The sequence below is a fragment of the Nerophis lumbriciformis genome, linkage group LG23 (assembly GCF_033978685.3).
Source record: "Nerophis lumbriciformis linkage group LG23, RoL_Nlum_v2.1, whole genome shotgun sequence".
In the NCBI taxonomy this organism is placed as follows: domain Eukaryota; kingdom Metazoa; phylum Chordata; class Actinopteri; order Syngnathiformes; family Syngnathidae; genus Nerophis; species Nerophis lumbriciformis.
The window spans coordinates 29,347,049-29,364,446 of NC_084570.2; positions in this window are offsets into that span (position 1 = coordinate 29,347,049).

Consider the following 17,398-nt stretch of genomic DNA (forward strand, 5'->3'; position numbering starts at 1 on the left):
AGGCCCTGTCTAAAATAAACCGGATAACTCCTTAAACAAATAGTTATTTAGCCTAAGTCCCGTTTCAGCGTTTAAGGTCCCCCTCCTTGGATATTTTTTTACACGGGTAAGTGCGCCGTGTATTTCTTGAATCTCCGGCTTTTAGCTCTGTGTGGACTCATTGATCGTTTACAAACTGAGTTCGGAGAGGAAGTAATGCCAGAAAGACCACGCCCCACACAGGAAGTGACGTCAGAAAGAACGTGACACAACTGGCTTCATAACAACCGGTTTCGTAACTCAGAGGTAACAACTAGAAAGATGGAGGCGAGTCATCCAGACATGCCCGTGTTTCTCCTTCTTGTACATGTACAGACGCTTGTGGAAATCACACATGAATACCTCAAGAGAAGGAAACGCGCGATTGCAGCTATTTGGTATACAACACATCTCAGACGGCAACACAGCAATGCTGAGGACTGTTTCGGATAAGGCTAGGAAGAGCGGCAGCCTGGTGCGATATGTTTGTGTTGAGTCAGAGGAATGGCAAGAGAACTTTCGAATGTCCAACCGGGTCAGCTGTGATGCTACTTGTTGAAGGAGAGACAGCGAGAATGCTTGCTCCTGTGGATGTGATAAAAATGTAGCGTGGGCTTTGTATTACCTGGCCGACATGGGAAGACTACGGAAAACAGCGAATGCATTTGGACTGGCAAAGCAGACTGTATCAGTTATTGTTGGTATTGTATATACTGTTCAGATAAGTTAAATTTAATGTAAGCTCTTCACACTGAAGAGAAGTGCAGAGCCTGTTTACAAATTAGGTCAAAGGTGACTATGACATGCGCATCTTGGGCGCACGCGTACTAGGTCGCGTTGCGCCGGCCGACGGAGGGGGGAGAGGGTCTTAAACGATGGCATTGTGAGTGTGTGGACAAGGATAAGGTTTGGTGGGATATACCCTGTATAACCTTAGTGTAGAAACAGCCTATGGAAAAGCAGTTGTAGCCTACGGATGAAAGGATGAATGTTGTATTCAGTGATGAGTCATGAATCTGCGTTGGACATGGTGATAATGCTGGAACTTCTGTTTGGTGGCATTCCAGTGAGATTTATGAAGACGACTGCCTGAAGAAAACATGCACAGTTCCACAGTCACTGGTGATATTGAGTAGCTGTGTCAGGAAAATTATGGCTTTCAGTACATCTTATAAATAAATGATAAATGGGTTATACTTGTATAGCGCTTTTCTACCTTCAAGGTACTCAAAGCGCTTTGACAGTATTACCACATTCACCCATTCACGCACACATTCATACACTGATGGCGGGAGCTGCCATGCAAGGCGCTAACCAGCAGCCATCAGGAGCAAGGGGTGAAGTGTCTTGCCCAAGGACACAACGGACGTGACTAGGATGGTAGAAGGTGGGGATTGAACCCCAGTAACCAGCAACACTCCGATTGCTGGCACAGCCACTCTACCAACTTCGCCACGCCGTCAATGAATGCAGTGAAAGTTTAAACTTTGGACACGTTTCTTTTTCCATCAATGAAAGAACGTTGGGGATGATGACATGCTGGCCCACCGAAAAGGATGGCGCCGTCTGCTGGCCCACAGAAGAGGATGGTGCCGTCTGTTGCAGATCCACTGGGGTGAGAAGTAGCTGTGCCTCCCCAGCTGCACAGCTACTCATAGACACCCTCAAGGGACGGATCCAAGACGTCCCCAAAGAGGCCTACAGCTTTAAAGGAGGCAAAACTTTTCCTCGATTCGGCCATCAGCGGCAAGATCCTGTCAAGCCTCTCCGCCATAGAAATCACCGCGGGGTTCGTGTTTGGCCGGAGTATTCTGTCAAGTAAAGGTGGTGACGAATCCCAAGATGCAGAGATGGCAGGCTTGGTGCAGGAAAACATAATTTAATGTCCATAATTCAGGAAAAACACAAACCAGGAACCAGGAACAGGCAAACTGGAAACAGGGAACAGGAACCAGCAAACAGGAAACGAGGAACTAGAAGACAGCAAGCTGCAAACAGCTATCAGCATACAAGATACAGCAAACAGTCCACAGCATACAGTTTACAGCAAACAATACTCCACACTGACTGGAGGGCGAGGCAGGTCTAAATAGTGGCCTGATTGGCAATTGCCACGAGGTGTGCCAGACTGCCACTCAGGGACAGGTGAGGGAAAAGAGCACTCAGGCAGACAAGCAGGAAACTGAACCAAAATAAGAGCGCTGACAGGAAATAAAGCACAAACACAGAGGAAAAACTAAAACATAATCAAACTGTCAGTGACAAGCCTGACAGATCTTAATCTAAGTGAAAATCTGAGATGGAACTGAATGACAATGGTGGATTAGATTAGATTAGTTTATTTCAAAGGGAACAATGCAATGTCATAAAACACATGGTTAAAAAAAGCCAGAATTAGCCAGAAGGCTAGTTTTCATCTGTAGTCCCCTGGCCATGATGTAAAAAAGGCAGTAACATCCATCCATCCATCCATCCATCTTCTTCCGCTTATCCGAGGTCGGGTCGCGGGGGCAGCAGCCTAAGCAGGGAAGCCCAGACTTCCCTCTCCCCAGCCACTTCGTCCAGCTCCTCCCGGGGGATCCCGAGGCGTTCCCAGCCCAGCCGGGAGAGATAGTCTTCCTAACGTGTCCTGGGTTTTCCCCGGGGCCTCCTACCGGTCGGACGTGCCCTAAACACCTCCCTAGAGAGGCGTTCGGGTGGTATCCTGACCAGATGCCTGAACCACCTCATCTGGCTCCTCTCGATGTGGAGGAGCAGTGGTTTTACTATGAGCTCCTCCCAGATGACAGAGCTTCTCACCCTATCTCTAAGGGAGAGCCCCACCACCCGGCGGAGGAAACTCATTTCGGCCGCTTGACCCAAAGCTCATGACCATAGGTGAGGATGGGAACGTAGATCGACCAGTAAATCGAGAGCTTTGCCTTCCGGCTCAGCTCCTTCTTCACCACAACGGATCGATACAGCGTCCGCATTACTGAAGACGCCGCACCAATCCGCCTGTCGATCTCACGATCCACTCTTCCCTCACTCGTGAACAAGACTCCGAGGTACTTGAACTCCTCCAATTGGGGCAAGATATCCTCCCCAACCCAGAGATGGCACTCCTCCCTTTTCCAGGCAAGAACCATGGACTCGGACTTGGAGGTGCTGATTCTCATCCCAGTCGCTTCACACTCAGGCGCGAACCGATCCAGTGAGAGCAGTAACATTACAATTTAAAAGAAAAAGAAAATAAAGACAGAGAAAAATAATAAAAGCACACAATACATATACAATATGATAAAAAAAAAATACAACGTAACATAACATTTATTTTAGCATCAAAACAGGCTCATCTTTTAGTGCTGGCAGCTGTATGCGTTGATAAGCCACATTTCCCATTTTTTTGTGAAGGCCTTGTAAGTTGTGACCAATTTAACCTCCTCAGGTACGGAGTTCCACACATTTGCGCTCCTTACTGACCAGGCGCACTTACTGAAAGTGCTCCTGCGCTGAGGAATACAACAGTCACCTCTGACAGAGCCTCGAGTGACACGCTCGCGGCTGTTTCTTTGGCTGATGAACTCTGCCAATCGATCTGGAGCCAATTCATGCAGTACTTTATAGGTCAGTTTTAAGTCTGCAAATGTGGGAAGACTGTTCCAGTTTAAAATACTGTATTTTTTTTAAAATGGCACAGTGATGATAGTGCCTAGGTTTTTTTATCCATAACCTTAATGGCATGTTTGTACAAGATTTCCAATGGGTTTTTTTTTAACTCCGACCAGCCTGAGACCAGCTGATAAGGCAATCGTTGAAGTGGCTGAAAATCATCAAATGCAAATACAATTTTGCAGCTTCAGTTGACATTTCATTTCGAATTGCACGAACATTTGATGACAAGACTCAAACCTGCAAAACTGATCTGAGAAAGTTGGAGCAAAATGTTTGTCACTCTCAGAGACAGCAAGCTGTTATAAAAGCCAGAGGTGGTGCAACAAAGTATTAGTGGTGTGTTGTAGTGTGTTTGTTTTTCATGATTCCATATTTTCTTCCCTCAGAACTGAATGATTCCATATTTTTTTTACACTGCTTGATCTAAAAATGAAACTGTTACAATAGGGATGTATGCCGAGTACCGGTATTTTTAGGCACCGCTTCCTAATTGGGTGAAGATTCTGGACTAACGATACTTCTATCGGTATTTTTTTTTCCAGCAAGTTGACGTAACTAAGACACATTGAGTTCAACTGCCACTGATACACATTAAAGTCAGCTTGGAATAATGACAAGTAAGGAAGCAACACCACACAAATGTTTGTAACAAATAATATTTCCCCCTCAAATGTTCCTCAAAGTCTGTGTTGGTTTGAAGTGAACACACTTTACTCACGACTAGTCACAACCGCGTATTATCAACCATCCTAGCGATCTATTAATCCACAGGCCAATGGTAATCCACTCGAAAAAGTGAAACATGTAGGTAATATAATAATCTATGAAGTTGTTTTGAAGGAAGATAGCATTCACTGTGACTGACAGTGACAGGTTGCCGTCTGATGCGTTTGTGTGTCTCTAAAACACACCTTGCTTAAATTTTTTTCAGTTCCTTCTGGCTCTTGACTACAAACTAGACCAGGCCTGGACAAACTAAGGCCCGGGGGCCACATGCGGCCCGTTAAACTTTTCAATCTGGCCCGCCGGACATTCCCAAATAATTTTTTTAGATCCTTAAGATGGAAAGTGTAGCTGCCATTATTATGTGAAGTGATGTTTTCAAATGGCCGTAAGTCTTCAACTATACAGAGTATTTCTATGGTTGGAATCTGCACTTTTGCATGATACAGTAGGTACTATGGTAATCTAATTAGTTACTATGGTCTTCTAATTAGTTACTATGGTCCTCTAATTAGTTGAAATGCGGGTGTCAGGGACAGACGTGGAAGGAGATTTTTACAACAAAGTTTTAAAGCTTGGTGATCTATCATATGTCTCAGATTATAGGTGTTTTTTTTTCTTTTACCCTTCGCGTTCATATTTTTGTTGCATTTCGCTTGATTGTAAAATATGTGGATGGAGAGGGGGTGTGACATTCATATGTTGTCAATATTCAGTGTTTTATCCTTCATAGTTAATATTTTAAATCCCACATTTTTTATTTTCATTTACATTCTGGGTGTCTTATTTAGTAAAAACATTTTAAATGCCATTCCATTTTTTAAAGTGGTCTGTCATAACGTTTTTAGCATTCAGACATTATTGTGAGGTTTTGTATTAGTGTTCCTAAAAATCAGATATACCAGCCCCTCAGACACATTTTTTCTCTAAATTTGGCCCCCGAGTCAAAATAATTGCCCAGGCCTGAACTAGACAATTGAGCATTACATTTGCTTCGCTGAGCATTGTTATCTATAAAATACACACACACATACTTCGGTAGCTGTCAACAGTCAATATGGCTTCCAGTCCGTCACTCAAATACGTCCATGTGCAACATAAACACAAATAACAAATCCTGTTGTAGCAAAATGCACATAACATGCTATTTGATATATCATGTAAAATGTCTGTGGTCTGCACATGAATGCCATATATAAATATTATTTCCAGCTGAGTGTAATTGTAATGAATAGAAATACAGTGATGGATCTTTGTGGTCTTTTCAAGAAGACAACATAACTGCATTTCAGCTTGCACTGCACCATGTTTACTTCTTTAAGACTTAAAAACAGCGGTCGATAAAATACTTCCCTGCTCTGACATGTTACAGCACATCATGTTAGGGTGTTATGGTTTCATTTGTGCTATTATAAATACAGGTTAAAATCCACTTTTTCACAACTTTATTTCCACAAATTACATATAGTACAGAGAAGAGTACCGATAAATAAATACCGATATCGATAAGGGTATCGTATCGATAAAATCTTAACGATATTGTGGAGGGGGCGTGGTCTGTGGGCCTGCAGCGAGGCGGGGTGTGCCAGAACCGGCCTCAAAGTCAGCAACAGGTGCGTAGATGGCCCACCTGGGCCTTGTTATCTAATCACCTGTCGCTCTGTATAAGCAGCGACCGCGAGGAGAGACGTTGTTGGAGCCGGAGGGAGAGCACGAGCCAGAGCAAGAATGGAAGAAGACAACTGCTGAAAAGCAACCAAGAGACTTAATACGCAAAATAAAACTGTATTTTACACCATGAAACGGGCTCACCTGGAGATGCTTGGTGGTCAGGAGGACCCACTGGAAGGCAGCTTCCACAATTTGGCGCCCAACACGGCCGGACCACCTGAGGCGGAAGAGCCCGACCCCCTGACGGCTCTTGCGAGCGTGCTCACGGCGGTGACAGAGGCAGGCCACCAAAAGATGGAGGCGGTCCTCCAGCAAGTGGCCTAGCAGGGCCGAATCCTGCAACCGCTGGCGGACCGGGTGGGAGCGGCACGGCCAACAGAAGCGGCCGTTGTCATACAGTGCATGGGGGAGGAGGAGGACCCCCATGCATTCATAGACATTTTTGTGGCCCCGGCGGGGGCGTGCGCATGGCCAAAAGAAGAATGGGGTGTACAGCTCCTGTCGCTGCTGGCAGGGGAGGCGCAGACAGCGGTGCTCAGCCTACCGGCGGCCTCCCGAGTGCACTTCCCGGACCTGAGGAGGGCGGTGCTGGACCGGACCGGGTGCACTGCTGAAGACCACCGACAACGGTTCCGTTCGTGCTGGGTCAGCGGCTCCAAGAGGTGGCGATGCGCTGGCTGCAGCCAAGGGAGGGATGGAGCGGCTGGGGTTGAAGCAGTTCTTGGAGGCAATCCCTGTACGGACGGCAAACTGGGTCCGGCATCACCGGCCCCGAGACCTGGCAGCAGCGGTGACCCTCGCCGAAGACCACCTGGCAGTGGCCGGAACCCATACTGCGCGAACCGAGGAGGAGGTATCGCCGGTCACAAGGCGCTGCGCAAGTGACTCTCCCTCTGTTCTTTCTCCGCAGGTCCCGGCGGCTGTTTATACGGTACACGGCAGGCGTGCTGGAGGCATGGGCGTCCCGGTCACGTGCGTCAGGGACCTCCGCGGGTGGAGGTGAGGCAGGTGATCTGGGTGGCCGGCCCTCCGTTGCCCTCCCCCGGCCCGGGTGAGACGTACTGTATACCGGTAAGGATACAAGAGGGTACATACTGAGCGATAGTGGATTCGGGCTGCGAGCAGTCCATGATCCACCAGAACCTCGTTCGACCCGGGGCTTTGAGGCAGGCATTACGGGTGATAATTAGATGTGTTCAGTACCCTGTGGTGCCAGTAGAAATTTTGTATAATGGGCAAAAGCATAGTGTCAAGGTTGTTGTAAGTGCGCACCTTATGCACCCCGTAATTTTGGGTACAAATTGGCCGGGGTTTAACCATTTAGTGACACAATTTGTAGGGGTGCGTTCATGGTCCATAGGAAAGGGGAATATCCACGCGGTTCTCAGCGGAAACGCTGGTTCATCCGACACTGCCGAGGGGGAACCGGCGGGGGCTTCGCGGGCCGTGACACTCAGACAGGAGAGGAAATCACCCAGTTGTTGGTGCCGAAATGCCGTCGGGAAATTATTTTCCAGACGGCGCACTTCAACCCCATGGCTGGCCACATGGGGTATGATAAGACACTCAATCGGGTAATGGTCCGATTCTATTGGCCGGGCATCCGGGCAGACGTGCGCCGCTGGTGTGCTGCCTGCCCGGACTGCCAGCTAGTCAATCTGGCGGCCACTCCCAAGGCGCCCTTGCGACCATTACCACTCATGGAGGTCCTCTTCGAAAGAATTGGTATGGACCTCATCGGACCATTCCACCTAAGCACACGGGGTATATCGCTTTGTGCTAGTCCTGGTGAATTACGCAACTCGTTATCCCTAAGCAGTGCCGCTGTGCTCCATCTCCGCAATGAGTGTAGCGCAAGCATTGTTTCAGGTCATCTCTCGAGTCGGAATCCCGAAAGAGATTCTGACTCACCAGGGCACGTCCTTTATGTCACGCATGATAAAGGAACTATACGGATTATTGGGAATTAAAGTGATCCGCACCAGTGTATACCACCCGCAAACTGACGGGCTGGTGGAGCGGCTAAATAAGACGCTGAAAACCATGATCCGTAAGTTTACGCACGAGGACAAACCAAATTGGGATAAATGGTTAGAGCCCCTACTGTTTTCAATGCGGGTGGTACTACCCCAGGCCTCCACAGGGGTTGCCCCTTTCGAATTATTATATAGCAGGAAGCCGCACGGGGTCTTTGACATAATTACAAAAAGCTGGGAGGAGGGTCCAAGCTCCAGCAAAAACGAAATGCAATATGTAATAGACCTGCGAGCAAAACTCCACACGGTGGGGCACTTGTCACGCAAGAATTTGCTCCGGGCCCGCGCTTGTATAACAGGGGGGCTCAGCTAAGGTGATTTTCACCGGGAGAAAAAGTGCTTGAGTTAACTTACAACTTCCAGCTCGAAATTACTCGCCAGATGGCAAGGACCCTTTGTGGTCACACGGCAAGTGGGTGATGTAGATTATGAGGTCCGGCGCTTGGAGGCACGCAAATTTACCATATTAACCTCCTGAAGGCATGGTGACGGTGGTTGAGGAGGAGGAGGAGTTCGGGCCAGAGATCCCGCGCTCTGCCCTGCCCTCCCCCTTCCTCTGTGATAATCAGCTCACGTTAGCGCAGAAAGCAGATGTTGCCAAGCTGCAGCACTGCTTTTCTGATGTGTTCCCCCCTTGGCCCGGCCGCACGAACCTCATCCAACATCACATTGAGACCAGCCCGGGTGTTACGGTGTGGTCTCGGCCCTACAGGCTCCCCGAACACAAAACGCAAAGTGGTTCGGGAGGAATTAAAATCCATGCTGGAGTTGGGGGTAATAGAAGAGTCACACAGTGCGTGGTGCAGCCCCATAGTTCTGGTAGGGAAGAAGGATGGGTCTGTGCGGTTCTGTGTGGATTACCGCAAGGTAAATGTGGTGTCACGGCTTGACGCTTACCCAATGCCCAGGGTCGACGAGCTCCTGGATCGGTTGGGCACTGCTCGCTTTTTTACGACACTGGATTTGACCAAGGGCTACTGGCAGATTCCCTTGTTGCCAGAGTCCAAGGAAAAAACGGCCTTTTCCACTACGGAAGGTTTATACCAATTTGTGACACTTCCATTTGGCTTGTTCGGTGCGCCCGCCACGTTCCAGCGTCTCATGGACCGGGTACTGCGCCCTCACGCTGCATACGCGGCCGCCTACCTGGAGTGGCGGCTGGGAAGAACACATGCGGCGCGTGGGGGCAGTGCTTGAGGCTCTAAGGCAGGCGGGGCTCACCGCCAACCCGGCGAAGTGTGCAGTTGGCCGGAGTGAAGTACAGTATTTGGAGTTCCACTTGGGAGAGGGGCAGGTGCAGGGAAGTACAGTATTTGGAGTACCACTTGGGAGGAGGGCAGGTGCGCCCGCAGGTAGACAAAACAGCGGCAATTGCGGCCTGCCCAACCCCCAAGACGAAAAAAGAGGTGAGGCAGTTTTTGGGTCTGTCAGGTTACTACCGGAGGTTTATCCCCCGGTTTGTGGACCTGACCAGCCCACTAACTGACCTCACCCGAAAGGGTGCTCCAGATCTGGTCCAGTGAACGGAGCACTGCCAGCAGGCGTTTGAGAGAGTTAAAAAGGCCCTCTGCGAGGAGCCGGTCCTTCACATGCCTGATTTTTCTCTCCCATTTTGTCTGCAGGCTGACGCGTCGGGCAGAGGACTGGGAGCGGTTTTGTCCCAGCAGGGCGAGGGCGTCGACCGCCCCATCCATTACATCAGCCGGAAGCTCTCCGACCGGGAGGCGAGGTACAGCACCGTGGAGAGGGAGTGCCTCGCCATCCGGTGGGCGGTCGGGGCCCTCCGGTACTACCTCCTGGGGCGCTCATTCAGTCTCTGCTCGGACCACAAACCCCTCCAGTGGCTCCACCGCATGAAAGATGCCAACGCGCAGATCACTCGTTGGTATCTAGCTTTACAACCCTACAATTTTAGAGTGATCCACAGACCAGAGCCGCAGAAGGCTGTGGCCGACTTCCTCTCCCGCTCCCTCAAGGGGGGGGGGGGGGGACGGCTTCCCGGCCTGCGTCTGGCGCTGAAGGTATGTGGAGGGGGGCGTGGCCTGCGGGCCTGCAGCGAGGCGGGGTGTGCCAGGACCGGCCTCGAAGTCAGCGACAGGTGCGTAGATTGCCCACCTGGGCCTTGTTATCTAATCACCTGTCGCTCTGTATAAGCAGCGACCGGGAGGAGAGACGTTTTTGGAGCACGAGCCAGAGCGAGAACGGAAGAACACAACTGCTGAAAAGCAACCCAGAGACTTAATACGCAAAATAAAACTGTATTTTAAACCATGAAACGGGCTCGCCTAGAGATGCTTTGTGGTCAGGAGGACCCACTGGAAGGCAGTTTCCAGAGATAAATATTTCTAACTGTTACGGACAACCACTATTTATTTTCTTGATTTCTCTTAGTGTCTCTTACTCGCAGTGGCGGGCCGGGCATTTTCCACCTAGGCCTTCAGTGATGTCCGACTTCAATGATTACCTCTCAAAATATCATCATTGATGTCACCACATTACTACACAAAAACACATTTACGCAGTACTTCGTATTGAATCACCTCAACAGTGTACAAAACAGGTTATTTTCTGGGGCATTTAAAAATCAAAAAAGTTGCATCAGCAATTAAAACATATCTTATGTGGTACTGTCAACATTAAAAGCTGCAAAAAACATAGTAAATGTAAACAAATAAAATATTTGAACTCACATTTCGTAGCACCCATTCAACGTCGTATAAGCCAGTGGTACCGCTCGTATTCGGTTGATTCGAGTGGAAGTGACGGGTATTTCCCCGTTTCATCGCCAGAACAGCTGAGCTAGCTTCCCGGTTGCCAGACATAGTCTCTCAAGATGTACGTTTGTAGTTTCTCCTTAAATATCCTTCTTGAAAATGCCCTTGCAAATATATATCTGCCACCTAATCAATGTTTTGTTCTCCTTCTTGAGCTCTCGGCAATACGAAATATCCAAAGCCTCTCATGTTATGAGCCTGCACTCGTCTTATAAAAAAACGTTGTAGATTAGGCGGCAACAATTTGTTAAATGCTTTCTATAAGATTATTAATTTATTATATTTAACAAGGTCATCAAATTTGAGCAACTTTGATTGCATAAACAGATTATGAGTTTGTTCTAAATAACCAACGTTGTGAATGATCCGCACTGCTCTTTTCTGTAATATGATCAGAGGATAATTTGTGTTGTGGTAAGTATTCCCCCATACTTCAACACAGTATGTAAGGTATGGCAGTACCAAGGTGCAGTATAGAGTACGGAGTGCATTTTCATTGAGGTATAGTTTTGCCTTGTTTATAATTGAGAGGCTTTTGGAGATTTTTGTTTTAATGTGTCTGACATGAGGTTTCCACATTATCTATCAACTGTATGTGCCCGTTCACTTACAGTGCATGGACGCCCGTATTGTTGATTCTGAAGGCCCCCGGGCAGATTTGGTACAGCATGGCAACATAAGCTAGCTGAATTCGGATTGGATAAAAACTCTATAACCTAAAAACAACAACACTGGCTGGAAGGAGCATAATATGACATAAAGGGAATATGAATAATTTTAGATATTTAAGGAACGTAAATAAAAAAATATTTTTATCTTTAATTATGATCCTGATTTCTGGTGATGACGGCACACCACTGCTTAGTCGCCATTTGAAATTAATATAGTTTTGTGTCATGTTTTTCTGAATTAACTTAAAGAACTGAATGACTAGTGCTTCAATAATTTTTCGTAGGTGTTGTATATTTGTCTACATATTTACATAACACGTTAACATGTTTTAATAATTTGAATAAAAGTAAACATCAGAAAAACTAAAGATTTTTAAAAATGTTTTGGGATAGAAAAAAAACAAAGATGTCAATTCTGCATTTGCATGTTTTATAGAGGTTAAATCATGGAGTCGATTAGTTCTTTTCCATGACTTGCCCCCTGGGACATCTTGGGTCTGAACTGCAGGGCTGTAAACTTTTACAGGTCATAAATCATATTGTCATGAATCAATGGGTGTATTCAATGACACATACGTCAAAATCAACAACACACTCAGTTTATCCACATGATGACCAACGTATAATAACATTTCATTTGCATGTGCATGTCTTTGTTCGGACCATCTTTGAAATGACTCTGAATCAAGCGCTGATAAAAAAAAAGTGCGAGTGTTTTGTCTCTGGCTCCTCTGCTCAACATCACCAAGTGTTGCAGCAGTTTCCCGGAACCTAATAGGACCTAAATCTAATAACCTTATGGAAGTATCATTGGTGTTGATATACTTGTGGACAAAAGAGCTTTGTCTTTGGTTCAGGTCGTGTACAACCCGAGAGTCTGCAGTATATTTAATGTTGTGACAAGATCTTTGTTGCTGCCACAGGAGATTGTTTTGACTGTTTCTAGAGTGCAAGTCTTTCACAAGATTTATAAACAATCTTTGATTGATTGATTGAAGGCTTCTGTTGTTAAATGTCTGAAAAGATCATCTCCAATGAAAATGACTCTTTGTGGCTCTGTCGTTTCAACCACTTTAAGGAATTTGAAACCAAGAAGAACATGAGTGCTCATATTAGCTTTCATACTTGGTTTTTTTTTTGGCAAATGTTCACCAATTTGTACTCAATTAATGTGTTCTCTTGAGGGTTGTAATGTTAACAGCTCCTCTTTTACAGACATTAGCCGGACTCACACAAACTACTTCTCGGGACGCAGTTCTAAAAACTACCCCACTCGAGTTTAGTTATAGAAACTAACCTTCCCCATAAAGACTTTTTCTTTTCACGTTCGCACGAGACTGGGGATATATATATATATATACAGTCATGGTGAAAAGTTTACATACACTTGTAAAGAACATAATGTCATGGCTGTCTTGAGTTTCCAATAATTTCTACAACTCTTATTTTTTTGTGATAGAGTGATTGAAGCACATACTTGTTGGTCACAAAAAACATTCATGAAGTTTGGTTCTTTTATGAATTTATTATGGGTCTACTGAAAATGTGAGAAAATCTGCTGGGTCAAAAGTATACATACAGCAATGTTAATATTTGCTTACATGTCCCTTGGCAAGTTTCACTGCAATAAGGCGCTTTTGGTAGCCATCCACAAGCTTCTGGCAAACTCCTGGTTGAATTTTTGACCACTCCACTTGACAAAATTGGTGCAGTTCAGCTAAATGTGTTGGTTTTCTGACATGGACTTGTTTCTTCAGCATTGTCCACACGTTTAAGTCAGGACTTCGGGAAGGCCATTCTAAAACCTTAATTCTAGCCTGATTTAGCCTTTCCTTTACCACTTTTGACGTGTGTTTGGGGTCATTGTCCTGTTGGAACACCCAACTGCGCCCAAGACCCAACCTCCGGGCTGATGATTTTAGGTTGTTCTGAAGGATTTGGAAGTAATCCTCCTTTTTCATTGTTCTATTTACTCTCTGTAAAGCACCAGTTCCATTGGCAGCAAAATAGGCCCAGAGCATAATACTACCACCATTATGATTGACGGTAGGTATGGTGTTCCTGGGATTAGAGGCCTCACCTTTTCTCCTCCAAACATATTGCTGGGTGTTGTGGTCAAACAGTTCAATTTTTGTTTCATCTGACATCCCATGGACAACTTCTGGAGGAAAGTTCTGTGGTCAGATGAAGCAAAAATTGTGCTGTTTGGTCTATATATATATATATATATATATATATATATATATATATATATATATATATATATATATATATATATATATAGGCCAAACAGCTATATATATATATATATATATATATATATATAGGCAAAACAGCTATATATATATATATATATATATATATATATATATATATATATGCCAATGAGTGAGTTTCTGTCTGGCCTTCATGGCATACTTCAATTAAAATGAGTTTATGGTTTCATTAAATCCTGCAAGAGAGTTGTGCCTGTGAAACGACTTGGTCCAGGCGACTTGCGCCTGCTCAGACCATCATAAACCGTTGCCAATGCTTCTGAAGGACATGGTGTCACCTGGAAAATATGGAGGTGGCTTTGGACGCGCTGCATGAGACACAAAAATAATGACTGTGTTTGATTAGTTGGTCAGAAAAGTTCCAAAACTGAAAAAAACATTGCATCAAAAACCAAAGACAGTCTGTATTTTTTAGATCAAAATTATTTTACAGTTTATTTTGTAATAATCACTCATGATTCACTACTGATTTGCCATTGAGTTAGTTAACTAATGGAACTAATAACACTGTTTGCATCATTAACCTGTATTTTTCAGCTTCAAAACAATTTGGAAAAAACAGGTTGTCTCATATTTGGGCCTTGAGATTTGTGTATGGCATCAAATGACTTGTGCCGCTTTTCCTCCTGTCACTCACACACAAGCAGCCACAACACAGAAACGCTGTGGAGGAAAGTGTCAAGTTAGCAAGCACCAAAGTAGAAGTTATGAAGCGGATTTCAGCAGAGTGATGATCTGGAATTCGGAATCATCAAGTAAAATATTAAACATCAAAAATAAAATCTGATAAATAAAAAAAGATTCTTAGATTAATGAAAAATATAATTGTATCTTTTTTATGCTTTTGATTGTGTCTTAATACAATAGGAATGAGATTTATTTGTCCCCACTCGTCACAATTTACCTGACACATGAAACTTGACAAATTGACGAGTGCACTATCAACTTTAGCCGCCAGTAGGCAGTAGAGTGTTGAGTATCTTAAAATGTGTTTTGTGGCAATTCCAACTTTGACCACAGCGTCAGTTGCTATGTAGCGTGGCACTTCCCATCATTTTCAGCAGACTGTATTGCAAAATGAATAACTCCCCTCTTCATCACACAGGTGATCCACCCAGGGTTCTGGCCATTTGAATCCCTTCCCTACTGTAAATATTCTTCTGAAAATGTCTTGAAAAAGAAAGGTTGTCTTATACGTGGGCAAGTATGGTATTTTTCTTCTTACTTCTTACTTATGAAGAAAGTGTACAAAGTAAATCACACATCTATCCATTTTTCTTAGATGTCAACATTGTGTATGTGCTGAAAGATTAATTTATGGTTGTTTATCAAAACATAACTATAGATGTCAACATTGTGTATGTGCTGAAAAATTCATTTATGATTGTTTATCAAAATATAACTATAGATGTCAACATTGTGTATGTGCTGAGAGATTCATTTATGATTGTTTATCAAAATATAACCATGTATGTCAACATTGTGTGCGTGCTGAAAAAATCATTTATGATTTGTTATCAAAATATAACGATATATGTCAACATTGTGTATGTGCTGAGAGATTCATTTATGATTGTTTATCAAAATATAACTATGAATGTCAACATTGTGTGCGTGCTGAAAGATTCATTTATGATTGTTTGTCAAAATATAACTATAGATGTCAACATTGTGTATGTGCTGAGAGATTCATTTATGATTGTTTATCAAAATATAACCATGTATGTCAACATTGTGTGCGTGCTGAAAGATTTATTTATGATTGTTTATCAAAAAATAACTATAGATGTTAACATTGTGTATGTGCTGAAAAAATCATTTATGATTGTTTATCAAAATATAACTATAGATGTCAACATTGTGTATGTGCTGAAAAATTCATTTATGATTGTTTATCAAAATATAACTATAGATGTCAACATTGTGTATGTGCTGAGAGATTCATTTATGATTGTTTATCAAAATATAACTATAGATGTCAACATTGTGTATGTGCTGAAAAAATCATTTATGATTTGTTATCAAAATATAACGATATATGTCAACATTGTGTATGTGCTGAGAGATTCATTTATGATTGTTTATCAAAATATAACTATGAATGTCAACATTGTGTGCGTGCTGAAAGATTCATTTATGATTGTTTATCAAAATATAACTATAGATGTCAACATTGTGTATGTGCTGAGAGATTCATTTATGATTGTTTATCAAAATATAACCATGTATGTCAACATTGTGTGCGTGCTGAAAGATTTATTTATGATTGTTTATCAAAAAATAACTATAGATGTCAACATTGTGTATGTGCTGAAAAAATCATTTATGATTGTTTATCAAAATATAACTATAGATGTCAACATTGTGTATGTGCTGAAAAATTCATTTATGATTGTTTATCAAAATATAACGATAGATGTCAACATTGTGTATGTGCTGAGAGATTCATTTATGATTGTTTATCAAAATATAACCATGGATGTCAACATTGTGTGCATGCTGAAAGATGTATTTATGATTGTTTATCAAAATATAACTATAGATGTCAACATTGTGTATGTGCTGAAAAATTCATTTATGATTGTTTATCAAAATATAACTATAGATGTCAACATTGTGTATGTGCTGAAAAATTCATTTATGATTGTTTATCAAAATATAACGATAGATGTCAACATTGTGTATGTGCTGAGAGATTCATTTATGATTGTTTATCAAAATATAACCATGGATGTCAACATTGTGTGCGTGCTGAAAGATTTATTTATGATTGTTTATCAAAATATAACTATAGGTGTCAACATTGTGTATGGGCTGAAATATTAATTTATGATTGTTTATTAAAATATAACTATAGATGTCAACACTGTGTATGTGCTGAAAGATCTATTTTTGATTGTTTATCAAAATATAACTATCGATGTCAACATTGTGTACGTGCTGAAAGATTCATTTATGATTGTTTATCAAAATATAACTATAGATGTCAACATTATGTATGTGCTGAAAGATTCATTTATGATTGTTTATCAAAATATAACTCTATGTGACGGGACAGCGGGAGAAGAAGAAGGCAGAGAGGCGATGACGTCGTTAGCTGTCAGCGTGTTTATTAACAGCTCCATATGTGAGTGCGGTGGGTGATTAAACCAAAGAGATGCATTGTGACTATGTGTGAGTATTATATGTGTGTGGTTACCAAAGGGTGTTGAGGGTACGTGTTGAGATCGAGACGAAAGTCCAATAAGGGCAAGGCAGGCTCGAGAGTCGGAATGCAAGCGGATGGTCGAGGACAGGAGCGAGGCGTCGTGGTCAGTGGGCAGGCGTGAGGTCGAAATCCAGGAAGGCAAGGGGAAATCCACAGGGGGTACAGGGAGACGAGACACATTGCTGTACGACAAGGAAGGGCGACAGGAAGCTGGAGGACGACACAACATGAGAGACAATGAACACGATGGGAAGAGGGCACAGGGAGAGAGTATGCACATGCGAGAAAGCTAGAGACGTGTGGGCTTACTGTACGAGAAGCTACGTTCTGGCACCGGATCTCAAGACGCGCTGGCTTATGAAGGCTG